This window comes from Lissotriton helveticus, chromosome 3_1 (genome assembly GCF_964261635.1).
Source record: "Lissotriton helveticus chromosome 3_1, aLisHel1.1, whole genome shotgun sequence".
Taxonomy (NCBI): domain Eukaryota; kingdom Metazoa; phylum Chordata; class Amphibia; order Caudata; family Salamandridae; genus Lissotriton; species Lissotriton helveticus.
This window is the reverse complement of record NC_136061.1, coordinates 2,076,699,596-2,076,719,685: the sequence shown is the minus strand read 5'-3', so window position 1 is coordinate 2,076,719,685 and position 20,090 is coordinate 2,076,699,596. Positions and strand designations below refer to the sequence as shown.

The window sequence follows — 20,090 nt, the reverse complement described above, 5'->3', positions numbered from 1 at the left end:
AACCCCTATACAAGATGGCCGAAACCACCGGCAGCGCCCGCTGTATAGTAGATGACTCCTGGAGCTGCGCTGGTCCGGCACGCCTAGGGAGAAGGGGAGGCAGCACCGGCTGCATCGCGGGGACAGCGGGCAGGGACTGGACACCGCAAATGTGGAAATGCCGATCGTGGTCTGAAGAGCAGTGATCACGCGAGGCAAGGTATTGTCATCCTTACCCTTCTAGCGCTGCCCCCGCCCCTCCTACCAGCCGATGAGGGAAATTACGGGTCTTTAAAGTAAAGCGGAGAGAAAGTAGGTTAGATCCGCCCCGCCTGAACTTAAAATGGCGGCCATCGCAGACGAAAAGCCAGCAGCTACAGCATTGGCACGCAGGACAAGGCTCCAACACCCTCACGCACCCAGCGCCAGACCACTTTCCATCGCAATGCAGAATGATGGCTATAACGCGATGAATAAATAAAGGGAATAAAGAAAAGTAAACAAATACTCGAAGTGGCACGCCTGACTCCAAAATGGCGGCTGCTTAAGACACCCAGACTATCCCACTAGGCAGCTTCCAATGCAAGTTGAGAGACAACAATCCAAAGACACAGACACTGAAAACGGACTCACGAAATATTAAACACAAGGAATGGAGTCAACCCAGACCCTTATTTGATGAGGGAAAGGGTAAATGGTCCAATTTCTAAGGGTGGAAAGGGAGAAAGTCCTTTGCCCTCAGGAAAACAACCAAAACAGCAGACATCTTGGAATGACTAGTTCGTCTTTTTCACCATACTATCCAGAGCATAACAAGGGCTAGATAATTACTGTTATATGGAAAAAGGATAACAGAAGAAAACCACATGAAACAGGGAACGTTACCAATATTCAACATCAGTAGTGAAACAGCTTAAGTCAAACAGAGAAGAGTTATCTTAAGACCTGGAAAGAAATCTATATTTAACGCCATACAACTCCAGCAGTGGAATAAGACGGAGTCTTACAGAGAAGAGCAACCTTAAAACCTACAACGAGGAACAAAAATGGTCGAAAGTTACCTAGCGGCGTTGGTTCGAATGCCAAGAACATAAAATATCCACCCACCCTAACAAAAAATGCAGCCAAAAAGTTCAAACATAACACCCTGAAAAAAAACCCGGACACACTGTTCTCTGACCCATATTTTGATAGTGTTAAAGGCGCTATAATGAACGACCTGATATTCTGCACAAATAAAACATCTAAATGGCGTAAGGCATTCACAAGAATGCTCACCATAAAAGCTATGAAAAACATCCCACATGGCTCAAAAATAATGACCTCACCATCAAAAAGATGCAGAGCAGAACTATGCATTACCATCTATAAAACTGGAGTAGTACTGATACAAGCAGCGAGCAGTGAACTAGAGAAGTTTGACAAGATATTCCAAACGATAAAAGAATCTCTAGAGGGCTTAAATTACCAACCACACCCGACCCCACAAGAAGACACTTCTGATATCAACGATATGACTACCATAGACACCAATGTTCTAACCACTAATTCGAGAGATAGAACTGAAATAGGAATGACAGCACCGGAGAACGAGACAGAAAGGACAGAGAGGTCTACGAGCCATGCGAATGAAGAGCATGACCAGCTCCAAAGGGAAGAGTCGACGCCGCTTCCAAACGATGAGACTAACCACGTAGAGAGCACATCGGCCCCGAGTGTATCACGCCATGATAACCGGGAAATAGATAAGGTAAAAGATACCAACCTTCCTCTATTTCTCTCTAACACAAGACTAGAGTCCTGTAGACCCTCTCCCACTAAAACACTCCTAGCATCACATATCTTAGACAACTCTTATGTCATCCCTAATAGAAACGCAACGGCAACCCAAACAAGGGATACAAAGGAAAGGACCGCATCACTGAGAATAGGTCATAAACAGAGAAGAGCAAAATGCTAACCCCGGATAAACAGGTTAATCATCCCTAAGAACTCACCTCTAAACCAGAAAGAGATTAAAGAGCTTCAGAAACTAGTTGTCAACCTGGCACAAGACTCAATCAATACTCTACAAGCGATTGAAAAAATCTGGGAGATGACGGTAAGCACTCACTCTAAGGTCACGCATATCCAAAATCTCGTACACTCCTCACAAAGAAAGAGGAGCGAGATGGCCATGCCTTTAACAAATAGACACAACCGACCAGTTAGGACGAAATCCTTGTCAAAGGAGGAAACTCTTGCCTTACTCCTAACATATGAACCTTCAGACTGTGTGAGGGAGGAGAGAATCAAAACAGTACCAATCGACCCTAATCGAACATCCAGATAGAATGATAGAAAACCCAACCTTCACAACTTACAACACATCCAGCTAATAACAATCGAATCCAAAAATGAGAACCTTAGTAACTCAGGGAAATCTTTGACTTGTCTTCTACTCAATTGTCGATTGGCGACCAAACATGCATCAGACATAGCAGCCCTCATCATCAACAAGGAAATTGATCTGGCAATCCTTACAGAAACTCGGAATCGTCATCTCCAACCATGGATCTCTTAGTACCACCTCAATATTACATTGTGAGACTAGATAGACTAAGAAAGTTAGGAGGAGGTATAGCCTGCATTCACCGATCAAATATAGAGGTCAACCAATATAGAGGTCAACCAAATTCAAGCTGACCCTCTAGAATCTTGCGAATACCTAGATCTTAATATAAGATCAGCAAACAATCAAAGATGCAACCTACATGCGATTTATCACCCACCAGGAGATAACGAAAAGTTCACTGAGCAGTTAATGGAGATCATAACGGCCAACTCTAACTCTGATACCAATAACATATATCTAGGCGACTTCAATTTACATTGGGATGACTGCAAAGACAAACTGGTTAACACGCTTAAAGATTTCCTCGTCGAGCTAAACCTCACCCAAGCCTGCACACAACCTACACACTCGAAAGGAGCGACGTTAGACTGGATTATCTCGAGAAACAAAGACACTTCAAACCTCTCTATAACTCCATGTGATTGGTCCGATCATCATGCTATAACTTTCGGGATACCCATAATGAAAAAGGGCATGACTGTGCAACCCTCCAGGTCCAAAAAATGGACTCGAGACACAAAGGAGGCTAATATTGAGCTACTGATCGAAAGCTGTGAGAGAGACCTAAAGCCATCTAGCAACCTGCAGAATGTAAATGAGTTGACCGATCACTACATAACATCAATCGGAAATATCGTCAACAACACCATGCCATTAAAACTGAAAAGAGTCATGGAGAAGACGAAAAATCCTTGGTTTAATGGGACACTGAATGAAGACAAGCGCAAATTGAGAATGGCCGAAAGAAAATGGAGACAACACCCTTCATCCCCCGAGCTGAAAGCCCTCAGAAATATTAGAAATCAATATAACAAAAAGATCATACATTCCAAAAAGGAATTTATAAGATCAGAACTGGACAATGCTAAAAATAGACCACGAAAACTCTTTGAAATACTAAAGCAACAATCAAATAAACTAGCCAAATCCTCTCAAGAGAACGCAAAAACACCCTTAAGCTGCGAAGAATTTTCCACATTTTTCGCGGAAAAGACCAAATCGCTTGAAGTAGAGCTCAGGAGTGCCGCGGCCAACCTTACGATCCAACCTTCGCTGCCTACGAGCGATGCCAACTCGACAACAGAGTGTATTAAGACTAAAAACAAGGCAAAGTGGGACACATTCGAATTATATGACCAGGACAAGATCAACAAAACGCTCTCGGAAATCAAACCTAACAAACACTATCACGACCCACTTCCCGCAAAATGCCTTCGAGAAATCAGCCACATTGTGGTTCCAATCTGGACCAAAATAATAAATGCATCATTATCACAAGGGATCCATCCTGACTGTCTAAAAACAGGTCAAGTTGTTCCCATAATCAAAAAACCTACAGCAGATGCTACAGATCCGAATAACTATTGCCCAGTGACCAACATCCCTTTACTGGCCAAACTAATTGAGAAATGCGTGTAAGGCCAACTGAGTCAACACATCACCAAGTTTTCCTTATTAGATGAATGCCAATCAGGATTCAGAGCAGGGCATAGCACGGAAACAGCTATCCTCCATATTGTTGATGACACGTTACAAGCCCTCGATCAAAATCAAGCATGCCTACTGATTCTACTGGACCTATCATCGGCGTTTGACACAGTAAATCACGAAGCATTAATGACCAGGCTGCAGGACAGGATGGGATTGTCTGGAAATGTGCTGAAATGGTTCGAATCCTTCCAACAGAACACAACGATTCCTGGCCAACCAATCGATTTCACCGCCATGCCCTAACTCAATAGGAGTCCCTCAAGGATCGACGTTATCCCCAGATCTGTTTAACTTGTATGTTGAACCTCTCACAGAAATTCTCCGAAAATCACAGATATCCTACCACATGTATGCAGATGACACGCAAATATACATAAAGATCGCCTCCCTTGATGACATTGAAATAATGAATGAGACATTAAAAATGGCATTGCAATGGTTAACCACCAATCATCTGAAGCTAAATGCACACAAAACAGAGTTCCTATTAATTTCACCACCAAGGAGCCATACGGAAATAAAGGAATGGACCAAATTGGTGACTGCGCTAAACTGCACCCCAACCCTAGTCAACTCAGCTAAATCGCTAGGAATCACCTTAGACGAGAACCTCGACATGAAAGCCCACATTAATTCATTGGCGAAAAGTGCCCGCTTCCACCTGAACTACTTAAGGAAATTGAAACCTTTCCTCTCTGAAGTGGATCTTAAACTGGCAATCCAATCCTTAGTCATCTCTAGGATTGAATATGGTTGCACCACCTTAGCTGGCTTACCAAAAACGCACACAGCACCACTAAAAGCTTGCCTCAATGCAGCGGCAAGACTCATCACTGGATCAAGGAAATTTGATCATATATCTCCCCACCTGAAAGCATTAAACTGGCTACCTTATGAAGCCAGAATCCAAATGAAGATCGTATGTATCACTCATAAAGCGGTCCATTGCAACACTCCAAGATACTTAGCCAAGAAAATCGTGCTATCTGGAGGTAACAGACCAGCTCGGAGTGCCAAGGAGTTGCTGTTGCGACCAGCCCTCTTCCGAAAGAAAAGGACCTACGACAGAGCGTTCACAGGAGCGGCCCCCAGAATCTGGAACTCACTCCCCCCTAACATCAGGAAGATTCAAAATATTGTAACATTTAAGCGGGGAGTGAAGAGCCTTTTGATGAGTAGATTCCTTGCATAGGAAAGCCTATTGATCACTGTTATGATCCATTGCTGTCCTAACACTGAACAGTTATGTCATCAGAAGGGGAAGACTCGAAAAAATAGTAGGAAGGCTAATTTGAGGACACCAGATTGACGCCTCATATAGGACTAAGCTGTATCCTTACCGTTACCCCATGCCAATGTGAACTTATGACTGTATCTCACATCCAAAACTATTTAATCCTCTACCTCATTTATGTTTGTATATAGGGCTTACGATATGAGTTAAGTCTAACCTACCTCTTAATGCAAACTGCACATGCATGAGTAACATATATCATCTACCTCATTTATGCTTGTTTTTTGTAGTATTGTTAGTATATATGTTAAATCTCCAATTCACTTTCTATGTTAAGCGCTCTGATACCCAAGGGTCTTGTTCACGCTATACAAAACATTATAATAAATAAATGAAGAGAAACGTCTCTTCGTTAACCAGAAGGCTGTAGTCCTTCTGTATGACAAATTCTATTCGAAAAATAGTTTAGTTTGATGTCTTACTCACCCAGCATTATGTGGGAAATAACCTCACCTCGCCCGGCAACCGCTCGGGAAAATGAGGCCCCGCTCTGTTATGTAAAAATGAAAATGAGGGCACAATCAATATCTTATTTATTGTGTCCAGCTAGATTGCTATATCATTTTTACTTTAAAAATAACCCAGTTGTTACTGAACGACCTTCCCTCTATGAGCAAATAGGCTGAAACTTCGCAGTAAGATTACTAGTGGCATGGGATGATCTACCCCTTAAATTATCAAAAATTCACTTATGGCAAAGGCATATGAAAAACCAAGTAGTGATAAGTTAAAGATGGTGAAAAACCCCAGGTCTCTGTATTCATAAAATAAGAGGAAGATGGTTAAAAGAGTGGCTGGCTAAGAAATTCGGAGCTCTCTTAGTGTGGATCAATATCCTCGAAGAAAAAACGAGACCTACCTAACCGTCGGTACCCCTCTCTGGCGTCCGAGAGGAAGTGGAGGTACCGGAAAGTGCGTCATCGTGCTCTTTATAGCGCGCTTAATTGGAAAATTAGCTCCAATTAGGTAGTCAATTGATGACAAATGACTGCCGCAAACCTCCCGCTACAGTCGCGTGGAAAGAGAGCCACTGTTCTGCTCGCGCATGCGCTGTGACTCAGTCCAATAGCGCATGCGCGAAAGTATGGTCGATGTGCACTCGTCTCACGCTGGTGCGTTGTAGCGGAGTGCAATGGCGCATGCGCAAAGCCAATGTGCTCCCGACTTGCGCGGCTGCGCGTGAATTTTGAATTATTAAACACGTAGTTGTTGATAAAAGCGCTAAATACAACATCTACCAAATACCCGTGCTTTATATTTGTTTATCACTCGAGAGTATGTATAAATCTCGTGTGAAAAAGAGACAATATAGTAGTGTTTCAATTACCGGGAGACCGTAGGAACACAGCAAATCCTAGTTTTATTGTATTGTTATGTTTATTACGACGTGACCAAAATGTCCAAAGATATGGCACTTGGTGCTGGCATGTGTCGTAAGTTAAGCTTAACGAAGTAAAACCAGTTGATAGTTCTGAAATGGATTTTGTTAAATAGCAAGAAAACTTAGCACCTACTCAGTATTTTTGAAACAATACTGACAGATCTCAAAGCTAGTGAACACTACACTTTTCATTCTTCTGAAAGTAATAGTGGTATCTGTGATTCTATTAGACATGTCTGCCGCCTTTGATACGGTTAACCATAAGATCTTATTGAACCGTTTATCTGATGCTGGGGTGAGAGGCAGCGCTCTGGCATGGTTTCGCTCTTTCCTGCAGGATAGGCAGCAGGCAGTGTCTTTGCCTCCTTTTCAGTCTGTATTCAATAAGGTGGCTCATGGAGTCCCACAGGGCTCGGCGATCAGCCCCATACTTTTTAATCTATATCTAAAACCTTTGATCTCACTTATTAAGACCCATAACATCAAGACTGTGAATTACGCGGACGATATGCAGATGATCCTCTCCTTTGAGGGAGAGGAGTCAACATCAGTGGAAGCTTTCCACAACTGTATGCGGGACACGTCACGGTGGCTTAAGGCTAATTCGCTTCAGTTTAATGCTGCAAAAACGGAGGTGCTTTTTAGCACTGGGAATAAGATCTCCCGCCCGTTTCCAGAAAATTTTTGGCCTCCTGAAACAATGACTACTGTGCGACCTGTGGATTCAGTTCGCAATTTAGGGGTCATGCTTGATCATAAATTAAGTATGGAGACTCATGTCAACAAAACGACCGCCTGCTGTTTTGCTATTCTTCGATCTCTGAGGAAAATCTTGCCACTTCTACCATTCCATGCTCGTGCTCAAGTGGCAAGGTGTACCATCCTCAGCAGATTGGATTACTGCAATGCTCTATTACTGGGTTCCCCTGAGTTTCTCTTGGACAGGCTCCAGAGGGTGCAATCTGCAGCTGCCAGACTGGCTTTGGGGCTTCCCAGAGGAGCATATGGTGCGACTGCCCTTGCCAAGCTGCACTGGGTACCTGTGCGACAGAGGATACAATTCAAAGCCCTCTGTTTGGTGTTCAGGGCTCTTCACGGAATAGGCCCTGCCTCCATGCAATCTAAATTTACATGGTACACTCCAACCAGGCACCTGCGGTCGTCAGCGGCCAGGCTGGTGAAAGTACCCAGATTTAAAAAGGTTAGAGCAGGAGGCAGATCCTTTGAGGTGACAGCTGCTAAATTATGGAATCTGCTCCCACTCGATATAAGACAAACCGCGCAGCTTCTCCCATTCAGGAGAAAGATTAAAACCTGGCTGTTTCCTGAGTAACTTGATATGTGGTCTCTGCTCTGCCCGATACATGTCCTCTGCCCATGAGTTAGTTTAGCGCCAGGATGCCTGCAAGGTGACAGTGCGCTTTAGAAATAACAATAATAAGTATAGATAGTACATTCAGGGGGCCAATGGGAAAATCAATACAAAACCCTTTGATGTAAGGGTCCTATAGGTGGAATGTGATTACAATGATATTCACGGGATGTCATCATTCAGACCTTTACTGTCGCTCCTCAGCTTAAAAATCCATTTCTGCTCCTTGACAAACAGGAATCTGGACACGTCACTGATATGTGGTGGAATAAACGGGTGTTCAAGGATCACCCACCTCATATCTTCTGCCGTATGTTTAAGAGACAGAAAGTGATTGGTCAACCGTGTGGATTGCTTATGGCATCGGATAGTGCTCTTATGTTCACTGATTCTCAATTTAATTTTTCGGGTGGTATGTCCAATATATCTAAGTGAACATGGGCAGGTTATCATGCAGATAACTCTCTCTGAATTGCAATTTGTATGTTTTTTGAGAAGCCAGGGTTTTCCCATACCTAGATCTACTCTGTCTGTTTTGTACGTTTGTGGACAGACACTGCAAGAGCCACAAGGGTAGTGGCCCTGGACTGGTGGCAAATTCCAAAGTGTGGTGGTACTGTCCATGATTTGTGCTCTTGGTCTTGTATGGACCAGGCTATCACGTAAACTGGGTGCTCTATTGAAGGAAAATAAGGGAATTGGTACATTAGAGTCCGCTACGTTTAAGATTCCCCAATGTCTCCGTACTGTTTTTTGGATTTTATTGGAGAGCACACTAAATGTACTGACAAATGTGAGTCTATCCAGCGGAGGTTTCTCAGGCCGCTTATCCAAAAGAGCTTCCCGGTTGTTGTTGGATGCGCGTTTCCACGCTTTCTTGACCAGGTGTTTAGGGTATTGTCTTTCCTGTAGTTGCAGAGAGAGGGTTTTCGCGGGTTTGTCAAACAGTCCTCTGGAAGAACAGTTTCTTCTCAGCCGAAGGAACTGACCAACGGGAAGGTTTTGACATAATGCTCGTGGATGGTGAATATTAAACACAAGTAAAGAGTTTCTTGCCATTGGTTTGGTATACAGTTCACATTGTAGTCTACCTCCTTCTGGAAAGATAAGGATATCCAAGAAGGGGAGATGCTCACGGCTGAATTAAACAGTGAACCTCAGATATTGGTTTCGTTCGTTTAGCCATTTATGGAATGATGGAATCTCAGAGGGGGATCCTCGCCAAACCAACAGGATATCGTCTATGTATCTCTTCCATAGCACCACCTGATGGAAATAAGGGTTGCTATGGTTGAGAACATGGTCCTGTTCAAATTGATGGACATACAGGTTGGCGAGGCTAGGGGCAAAAATACTCCCCATAGATGTACCGGAGATTTGGAGAAAAAACTGATCTTCAAATTTGAAGAAGTTTTCCGTCATTGCTAATCTATCACATTCCATAATGAAATTGACTGGGGTAATGCTGTCAAGGTCACGCAAGGAGAGGAGATGTCAAATTGTATCAAGAGTCTCCTCCTGCGGAATACAAGTGTAAAGGGATTCTACGTCGAAACTGACCAACAGGTCAGTCTTGGCGTTAAACTCTATGTCAGGGAGAAGTCTGAGAACATCTGCTGTATCCTGTAAATAGGTTGGCATTTCTTTGACAAGGGGTCTGAGGAAGAAGTCCACAAAGGTGGAAAGTGGTTCCAAAAGGGAACCAATCCCTGAGATAATAGGACGTCCTGGTGGTGGTCTAGTAGCTTTATGTATCTTTGGTAGGCAGTAGAAGCCAGGTGTGACCGGGTTGGATGTCACCAAAAATCTGGCTTCATGGGGTGTTATCCATCCTTCTGTACTGCCTTCCTCTACCAAGGTCTGGATTTCAGTAAGCAATCGTGGTGTAGGATTGCTAGGCAACAGGCGGTAGGCTTGGGAGTTGTGCAATTGTCTGAGGCATTCTTCATGATACATGACCATGTCCAAAATTACTGTTGCACCTCCCTTATCCGCCGGTTTTATGATGATAGATGGATCCTTGGATAAACTTGTGAGGGCATTTCTTTCTCTAGTTGAGAGATTTTGGAAACTCTGGAGATTGGTGTCATATAGGGCCATGATGTCGTGTGTTACGGCTTGTTCAAACGTAGTCACCTGTGATGGAACTTGATGACTAAGAGGGGTGAATGTCGATTTAGGACGTAGCCCTGTGTTAATTAGGCTATCTTCTTTTGTCATTTCATTATCATCCTTGTTCTTAAAAAAGAAATGGAGGCGTACCTTCCTAAAGAATTTTTCAAGCTCTATTCTCGTCTCAAAGGGATCACCTTCGTTTGTGGGGACAAAACCTAGTCCTTTTTTCAAAACATCTTGTTCATCCGGTGTCAGGGTACGGGAGCTTAGGTTAACAGTTAGGTTCCGGTCGCTCCTGTGCTGGTAGTCTGTTGCGCTGCCTTCCTGCTCCGCGTGTTGGGGAATGTGGGATCTGTCTCCCAATGGACAATTTGTTGTCCTCTTTTTCTTCCGCGACTTTGGCCCCGGCCTCGCCCTAAAAAAGACGGGTCTGCAAAGTACTGAGGGTGTTGTGAGTAGGGGTGCATTTGTTGTGCAAAAGGTTGTGGTTGAAAACTCCAGGGTCCTGGGGGCCACCATGGTGGCCCTGGATTTTGATAGTTACCTTGCATCCCTCCTCTCTGCAACCCCCCTCTCCTATAGAATCGTCGCTGTTGACCTCCCCCCCTGGCCTGTGCACCCGCTTGGTTAGTGGTGTCAGAATCACTAGAGCTTGCATCGGATCCTGAGGTCGAATAATTGGGCCCATAGCGTCTTCCTTTGCTGTTTATATTCAGGTGCCACAAAATTGTCACTAGTGTAGGGATACATTTTGACCAATGAGAAGCGAGCCAAATCCTTCTTAAATTTATCAATCTTATTAATAAGGATATTGTCTTTGTAGTCCTTATTTGTCTTATTGGTTTCATCCATACGTTTTTTAAAGAGTGTACTGCAGGTGGCTTTGATTTGTCCTTCTAGTGTCTGAATCTCTATTAGGATGGTGTCCGCTATTCTCTTTGCGGAACTGATAATCAGGATGAGCCAGTATCGCGTGCATCGCCACGCGATCAAGGACCAGTCACGGAGGAAGTCTTTATCGGTTAGAAAAAGTCTTGGTGTGTTGGTTACAATTAAGCCTGTGGGAGCACATTTACCTCGCAAATATTCTGCCATTGTTAGTCCATGTACCGTGATACGTGAATGTGTTTTCTTCAAATTAAGCAATGTTAACCAATCATCTTTTGCTGTGCCTGTGGTCTCCGGCAAAGAATCTAAAATGCAGGGATTGTCAGTAAGGATGGAGTTTAAAACTTCATCATCAAACGCCAAACCCGCAAAGTCAGCCATGTTCAATGAAAGAGTGTCGATATGAAAATCAACTGGGCGAGCTTTTAAGGGGATGAACAGAATTCGTTCAGACCCTTCTGTGTTTGCAAAAAAGACCCGCAACCGAGGTTGCTCTAAATACTGAAAAAAGAGAGATGAGGAGGGTCCAAGGGGTCAGTTTACCGACCCTGACATCTCTAAACCCCAACTCAAATGTAATAACAAAAGAAGAGATGTCCGGTCAAATAAATATGTGTGCTGTACTAGAAGCTAAAGACAAAGTGAGATCATGTAGCAACCAAGTGAAATGGCACAGGGCTGAAAACTCCCATCAAAAATCCATCTCTGCACCATCGATTGATGGGTTGGGCGAGGTTTGGATTTACTATCTGTATCCCACATGATGATATTCCGCCATAAGGGTGGGCTGATGGGAGTTTCTCAGCCCTGTGCCATTTCACTTGGTTGCTACATGATCTCACTTTGTCTTTAGCTTCTAGTACAGCACACATATTGATTTGACCGGACATTTCTTCTTTTGTTATATCATGCTAATTATACCCAGAATCTTAGCATCAGTGTTGTCTTTTCGTTATGGTGTGGGCCTCAACACAACATTTGGAATGAGGTGGATGGACTCCCACTGTTATCAAGGCCATAGACAGAATAAGGGCTGATTTCAGGTGCAGCACTTTCTCTGCGGTGCTGCACTCCCTATGTTGGGACAGCTTACATTCTTCTTTGTGTTGAGGTGGGTTTAGGGCAGTGACCAAAGGAACCTGTCCCTGCGAAAGACACATTGAGCTGACTAGTCCCGGTTCAAATCCAGGTCTGTCAAAACCCAGCAAGTCCGTTGCACTAGTCAGTATCATGCTAAGTAGTTGGCTTGCAGAAGAGAGAAATCTTAGCGAATTGAAGCCATCAGGTACCTAGACATACGGCTACTTCCTCATATGCAGCATTTGGTGTCTATCCCCGGGGATAGATATTTGTGTCAAGGGGTGAAAAAGAACCAGTATTGGTAAAGCCATTAGGTCTTGTGTTTGGCAGCTGCTGATTTTCCCAATGGTATTAGCAATGCTGTATAGTGCTGTGCACCATAACTAAGAAAAGACAAGCGATGAAGCAGCTGCCCACATCATTTTGTAAGCGTGTGCACCACACATGCACACACCTATAAAACTACGTGGGTGCTTTATTTTTATTTGTATCCACCGATCATAGTTGGAATGGTGGATTTAAAACAATTTGGAAAAGTGACTTTGTAGTAACGCAGTCCAGACGTGTAGAGGATGTTCAGGTGTTTATTTGTAGTTAGTTACAAGACATGTAGATAAGTCCATTACAGACCCCACCAGGAGCAGCCAGCATGCTGCTCGGCCCTTCTCAACTGTGACTTGTGACTTCCAACATTCTGTAATACTTCATCCTTGGAACATTCCACTGGCAGAGCATGAGGTGACATGATTAACATTAAAGCCAGGATACTACATATCCCCTTTTCGTCTATATAGAAAAACAAAAATGATGGTAAACAGAAAGAAAAAAACGTGATTGAGGATAGACAAAGAGAAAATCAGAAACATCACAACCCAATAAGAGAAGAGAGCAACATGAGAGAACACGAAGATAAATAGAAGAAAAACAGAGAAGCAACAGGTGAGGAAACCAGATAAAAGTTAACCATCCTCACTTCTAACATAGAAACGAAAAGAGAAGGCACCAATGACTACCTCAAGACATACTTGCTGGCCATGCAGGCATAAAAGGAGATAAGTCACAGCACAATAATCACGGAACAACGACCGGACACTAACAAAGAAACGAGGAAGGAAAAACCTCAAATGGACAAAAACACGCACAACGGTAAGAAAAAGACAGAGAAAAACGAACAACAAGAAAAGAATCCAGAATCCACAGATGCCAAGAATAAAATACATCACGAGGAAAACTGAACTGTAAAAAGAAACAGGGAAAATGAAAGAAAATTACAATAAGATCCCTCATCCAACCTCATTACAATATTGTCAAAATAATACAATATGAACATAACATTACATTGCAAAACATAACAAATTAATGTAAGGAAAGCACAACGTTGAGAAAATACACCCTATGTAAGGGTAAAGAAGTACCCAACATACTTGAGTATGGGACTAAAACCCATACCATACTAACTCTTGAGGGGACAACGTAGTGCAGAGTTGACATAGTGTGGAGTGTAGTAATGGGACAAAAACCCATACAACACACATGTAAAAACATGAAACTGAAACCCCAGACCAATGACAAGAGGAAACGGGAGTTAACTAATGTCAACAACTGAACATGGGTCGGAACCCATGACCTACCCAAAACAAAAGAAAGTTAAAAAATGTTTAACTACTGTACATGAGTCAGAACTCACGACCTCCCTAAAACAAAAGTGAGGATAGTTAAAGTTAACTAGTGTATGTAGGTGGGAACCCATAACCTGTACCTAAGAGTAGGGAAGGTTAAAAAAAAATGCATAAAGTACTAACACCCATGTATAAATGCCCTGAAAGAGAGAAGAGTGTGACTAACATAGAAGGCAAGTGCATTAGAGCAAATGGGACTGAAACCTTTTGCCATCCCAATGTAGGGTAAAGTAAAACAGATAGCATGCTTGTATAAAAAAGAATGGACTCTTGACGGTGTCGACCTAGGGTCCATATACGTACAATGTAGTGACCAACTGAACACATTTTACAATCCAATGAAGTATAAAACTCGAGAAAACTGCATTGTAAATGGAGCAAAACGATGGCAAAAATATTTCAATTGTAAAAACATTTATAAACAGAGACCCACGCCAGTGAGTGACCACTCACCCGAGTTCTACAAGGTAAAAAACAACAGATCGTAAACCGGCCAAACATTAAAAACACAAAAATTAAGTATATAATAAGCAAGACCATAAGTGCAAAAGTGAAAACAATTTCAGCAAACAAACTAGAACAATTTCACGATTTATGCACTTATAAACTGCCCCTGACACAGTGTAACTTCAAACACAGTACATGCGCAGGCAGTCAAATAACACAGTGTGGCTGTCACCGGGATAATGTGCCACAGATCGAAAAACAATAGCAGACAAACTTTACACTGATAATCAGCGTAGAACTCCTTGTAGAACGGCAACCAGCCAATATGCACTCTGTCACCAGATGGTAGTCGAAGAGAAGAACAAAAACAAACAGCCACTCACCACCGAAACGAAAAGCAATGTCCTCTGACCTCCATGCGATGTACCTGCAATCATCAGAGATTGTAGTAGGACCCAGGAAGCAGAGGTCATTAAAAACCAACAGAGACCTAAAAAAAACAACTGAGACCACAGGATCCTTTCCTTGAAAGACTTGCCCACGAGGATAAACTGAAACAGATGATCCGAAAGCGATGTAGCAATGCGATATCCCCAGACTCCATCAGGTTTTGACCGCAACGTTCACAACATCTTTGAATGTCTGTAAAACTTTATTGAAAACGTGGTTGGCAAATGTTAGAAACCCACAAAGATAGCGAACTCTCATTGCAGCCCCGAACAGAAGATGGCGACACGCATAATGATGCCGCGCCGGATGGCTGGCGGCATCAGCGGGCACCAAAAACATCCACACTAGCAAGAGGCCTTGAGAGGGAAACCACGTCACAGAGGATCCACTAGATGCATGGCAGAACAGCTGAAGTCAGGTAAGAAAGCACGCGGTCAGTGAGCGCGTGCCGTGCACCGCTTGTGCCATGTTTTGAAAGACGCGTAGCATTGCAACTGCCACGATGTAGGCATACGCAGTGCCAATGCGCATAAAAGTCATATAGTACTCACAGTTAATGTTCCGAACACAGCCGTAAGTCCTTCCCATCATAAATACATGTAATGGCTCACCAGGGGTACTGCTTTTCTGATTCCTGAGGGGTACAGGTGAGTTGCCACCATGAAACTGAGCTGGTAGAGAAGACACAGTGCAGACAACTGGCAACACGAGTAAAATTAAAATGCTAAGGGCACCCATATGGGTTACATTAAGTAAGTACTACAGGATATGTCCGTTACAACGGTAGCAGGGTAAAGTAAACCTCTGAAAAGTTGGCTGTAGCGTAATAAAAAGGAGGCTGGAACTGTTACTTCTGTGGAAAACTCTCTCGAAGTGGCAGGTCTCTGTGAGCTCTTCAGGTGTAGGCGTACATCTTGGAAGGTTGACAGGTTCCCTTGAAAGTGCAGATCTTGTAGATGTGGCCACATAAGACAGAGGACCGCACGCTTGAACAGGGCCTGTCTGATGTATGGACACTGGTGGGGATTCGAGGTGTGCTGTTCCATTACGTTTATTTCTTGACTTTCAGTTTCTAGTTGCTTCTTTTCAAAAATCTTGACTACTGTGACATTATCTTCTTTTGTTGAACACGTAGAAAGAGGGTAAGTTACCAGATTGCCGCCAATAAATTGTAGTAACGAAGTCCAGACGTGTAGAGGATGTTCAGATGTTTATTTGTAGTTAGTTACAGGACATGTAGATAAGTCCAGTACAGACCCCACCAGGAGCAGCCAGCATGCTGCTCAGCCCTTTTCTACTGTGACTTCTGACTCCCAACATTCTGTAATACATGATCCTTAAAACATTCCACAGGCAGAGCATGAGGTGACATGAATAAGATTAAAGCCAGGATACTACAGACTTTTTAAGGGGGCAGAAGCAATATGGGAGAGAAGAGGTAGAAGCAACACGACCCTGGAAGCCAAATGGAGGACATAGATCGGTGGGAGGCAACACAGGATGCAGGGAAGAAAAGCAGAGAGAGAAAGTGATGTGAAAATTGGAGGGGGTAAATGCACACCGGCAATATGACGGCAAAGCACATAATGGTGGAGTGCTTTAGACAAAAGGAAACTTGGATACCTAAAAGCGAGCAGAGAAAGGACAGAAAGAAGCCAGCCAGGCCAAGAGATGGTAAAGAGACTATGCACCATGGGAGGATTAACATAAGATGAACAAGGCAAGCCATTGAAAAAAGAAGCAGAGTGGCAATGAAGCCAACCAATAGTAAGCAAAGATCGGACTGCAAGTCCTATGTTCTTAGTAAGTCCACAATATGTCCTCCGGAATCTGGTTGGCTCGAACTAAAAAAGCATTAGTACCAAACGTATTCTCTTATTTATATCTGAACATGTTGGAAAAGGGCAACATGCTGCCTTATAAACCCCTGAACGAATTTACAAAGCTTAACATATAGTGAAAGATACAATATTTGCTTGGTTTCTAGGGCCTACTACAACTTAATGTGGCTCCAAGAATACAAAATATTGCACTTTAAATCTTGGAGACATTTTAAAATTAAGCAGCTTTCGTCTTTGATTCAAGACTTTGTAACTACTAATTTTAAGGATAATGTATCTATTTAAAAAGCAAATATTTACAAACAGTGAAAATAGACTTTTACTTTTCATTCAAAAATGTCATCTTCTTCAGAGGTTTAGATTATATATCACGATTAAATATGTCTAATATTGAGAGGCCAAGATGAGAAGTATTTTGTTTGTAACATTTATATGAAGTTTATAAGGTAATGTAAACACAGAATAAACGCCTACTTGCAATTCTGAACTGAAGATAGGCACGAACACAGTAAAAAGTCCCACCTCTGAAAAGAGTATTTTAGGAATGTTAGTTGGTTTGGAAAGAGTGTCACCACCATTCACTTATGTCACAAAGATGAACATAGCAATGCCGCTAGGAATGTATGAGCCTCAATCAAGCCAGAGTGAAATACATGTAGACAGGGACTCTGTTCACCAGCAGAAAGCACTGCAGTTGGGTAGACATTTTGTGCAGAACTGTGGACTCCTGTTGGATAAACAAGCAGGTGAAGTTTCGTTCTGGCCTGATGCTCATTTCCCAGAAATTAAACCTCACCAGGACACACAAATATAAACATATCAGGTGTCCCTGTTGAAGCTCCACTTTTGTAAACGACAAATGATCCTAACTTTGGCTTGAAAAATGATATGAAATCTTCGATGGAGGCGACTGCATCGTTGATCTGTCGGAGCCTCATCAGTAGTGACTTTGACGAGTGGTTTCTTTCTTGTCATCTCCTGGTGAGAGCAGAGTGCGTGGTTCTCCCTTCAGAATAGTATGAGTATGCAAATGCACAAAATCACTTGCAAGTTCCACCTATTTTGCTCTTCACTGTCCTAGTAGTAGGCAGAGGTCTTTCTGTCTTTTCCCATGTTGATGGACAGCTTATCAAAAAGCCCCCGATCGCTTTTCACGCCAATTTGATGACACATTCTCTATGCACAGGGATATGAGGGCATCTCCACCAAACGAAGAAGCATTTATATAGTTAAGAGGAAGTACCCTTGTTTGGTGGAGATTCACCTATTTGTAGTCCTGTCATGTTCTCTATAAGAGAAATCATATTACACAAATTTCTGGAAGAAGACACTTGACTTGAATAACAATCACATTGCCAAATCTAAACGCATGGAAGGTCACTGGAGACATTTCCTACTGGTCCACTACACAGCTGTAGTGTAAAATATGCACTGGGCATGTACCCAACCAGTTAGCGCTTACTAATTACCTAATAGAAAGTTCTCCAGTTGGGTAGATATTGTGTGCAAAACTGTGTACTCCCGCTGGATAAAGTGGCAGGTGAGGTTGCGATCTGGCCCAGACACAAATCTCACACCCACACATACACCCACTCACACACCCATTCTGCCTCTCACCTCTACTCAGATCCACACACCCACTCACACCCACCCATACACCCAGTCACTCACACACCCACATACTCATACAACCACTCACACACCCACAAAACCACTCAAACACATACTTAGAGACCCATACAGCCACGTACAGACCCATACTGCCACTAACACACACTCACAGACCCATAAAGCTACTCACAAATCCACTCACACACCTACTAAGCTACTCACAAACCCACTCACAGCTACTCACACACCCACTCAGGCCCTACAGACACACACCCACTCACCGTCTCACACATCCACTCACACCCACTCATACACCTATACACACACACCCAGTCACTGAACCATAAAGCTACTCACCGACCCATACAGCCACTCACACACCCACTCACTAACACACACACAGACCCATACAGCCACTCACACACCCACTCACCGACCTATACATCCACACACACACCCCCTCTCAAAGGTTAAAGTTCGAAAATAAAATTGTAAAAAACTTCAAAATTCACAGCAAAAACCAAAGGTTACAGGGACATTATAGTTAGGCTCAGAGTTCACATGCACAAAACTATAGAAATTCAGAAGTTAAAGTTACCTGAGCTATATATAACTTATGCCTCCGCAATGCACGGCTTATGTGTGATCTCACATATTACATAACTTATGACAAGGTCAGTAACATCACGTGTGACATCTCAAATTACATCACTGATTACATCATCCACAGAACCACTGACACACACACACACACTCACAGATCAATACAACCACTCTCACACACCTTTACAGACCTATACAACTACTCACACACCCACCTAACCCCTCACACCCACAAAACCACTCAAACACCCACTCCCAGACCCATACAACCATTAATACACCCATAAAACCACCCATACAACTACTCAAATGCCTAGTCACACACAAATACAACCACACGCACCCAGAAAACCACTCACAAACCCTTTCCTAGACCATACAACCTCTCACCCACCCACTGGCAGACCCATACAGCCACTCAGTCACCTACTCACACACTGATAGAGTAACACAGCCACTCAGATGACATATGTCAGAAATAGTATCATTCAGTAGTACAGAAAGAATAGTAATTAAACTGATGCTGTAGCTTAGTATCTATGTGTAAGTCTCAGAAATGTTTACGAAACACTTACACTCACTAGATGATGTCATGAGTGATGTAATTTGAGATGTCATCAGTAATGTCAGTAATAACAGTAGGATGTTCCCTGTGGATTCTGTCTATTCAGGCTGTCCTCTTACACACATCCACACTTATACGTGCCCCCATGTACAAACCAAATGCCTTGTTGGTAGTACAAAAATATCTCCTTCTTCATTAAAATCCGTTTGACAAGATTTTTTAATTTTACATGGCATAAAAAATTCAGAAATGCTATTACAATTTCATTAAAAACACTTGCAATTCCATAGATGAAAAAAGCAAACTTTGATATCCCCATCTCATTCACATATATATGTCTTCAGCTTATATGACACAAAATGCAGCACATTTCCTTTGTACCAAGTCATTACTGTTGCTCCATCACAATTTATAAGTATTTATCAGTTAAAAATACACAATATAAAAAACAATACTCTAAGAAAAAAAGTTGACGCAGCGTTTTGGTGGGATGAAATTGGTTGACACCACCTTCTTCAGGACATACTCATGGGTTAAAAAAAACAGTATTGTTGAATCTAAGAATGTAAATAAATAGGAAACAATACATGTGTAAATATTCAGTTGCATGAGGTATTCCAACAACATACAAACAAGGCAACAGAATTGATGTGCCCCAGTTCTTTGTTTAAAAAAAAAGG

The 20,090-nt window shown here is 42.8% G+C and overlaps 1 protein-coding gene across 4 annotated transcripts in view; it reads right to left on the bottom strand.

Annotated features, from left to right (window-relative positions):
• Nucleotides 1-15,130, bottom strand: part of POLG (DNA polymerase gamma, catalytic subunit) — a 575,771-nt gene extending 560,641 nt beyond the window's left edge. For 2 of the 4 annotated variants that reach the window (XM_078683203.1, XM_078683207.1), the window contains exon 1: nucleotides 14,724-14,860. The gene's annotated coding sequence lies outside the window, so the exon portion shown is untranslated. Of the gene's footprint in view, nucleotides 1-14,723; nucleotides 14,871-15,029 lie in introns of those variants that run through there. The other 2 variants (XM_078683205.1, XM_078683206.1) reach the window with 2 other exon arrangements.
• Nucleotides 15,131-20,090: the final 4,960 nt, after the last annotated feature.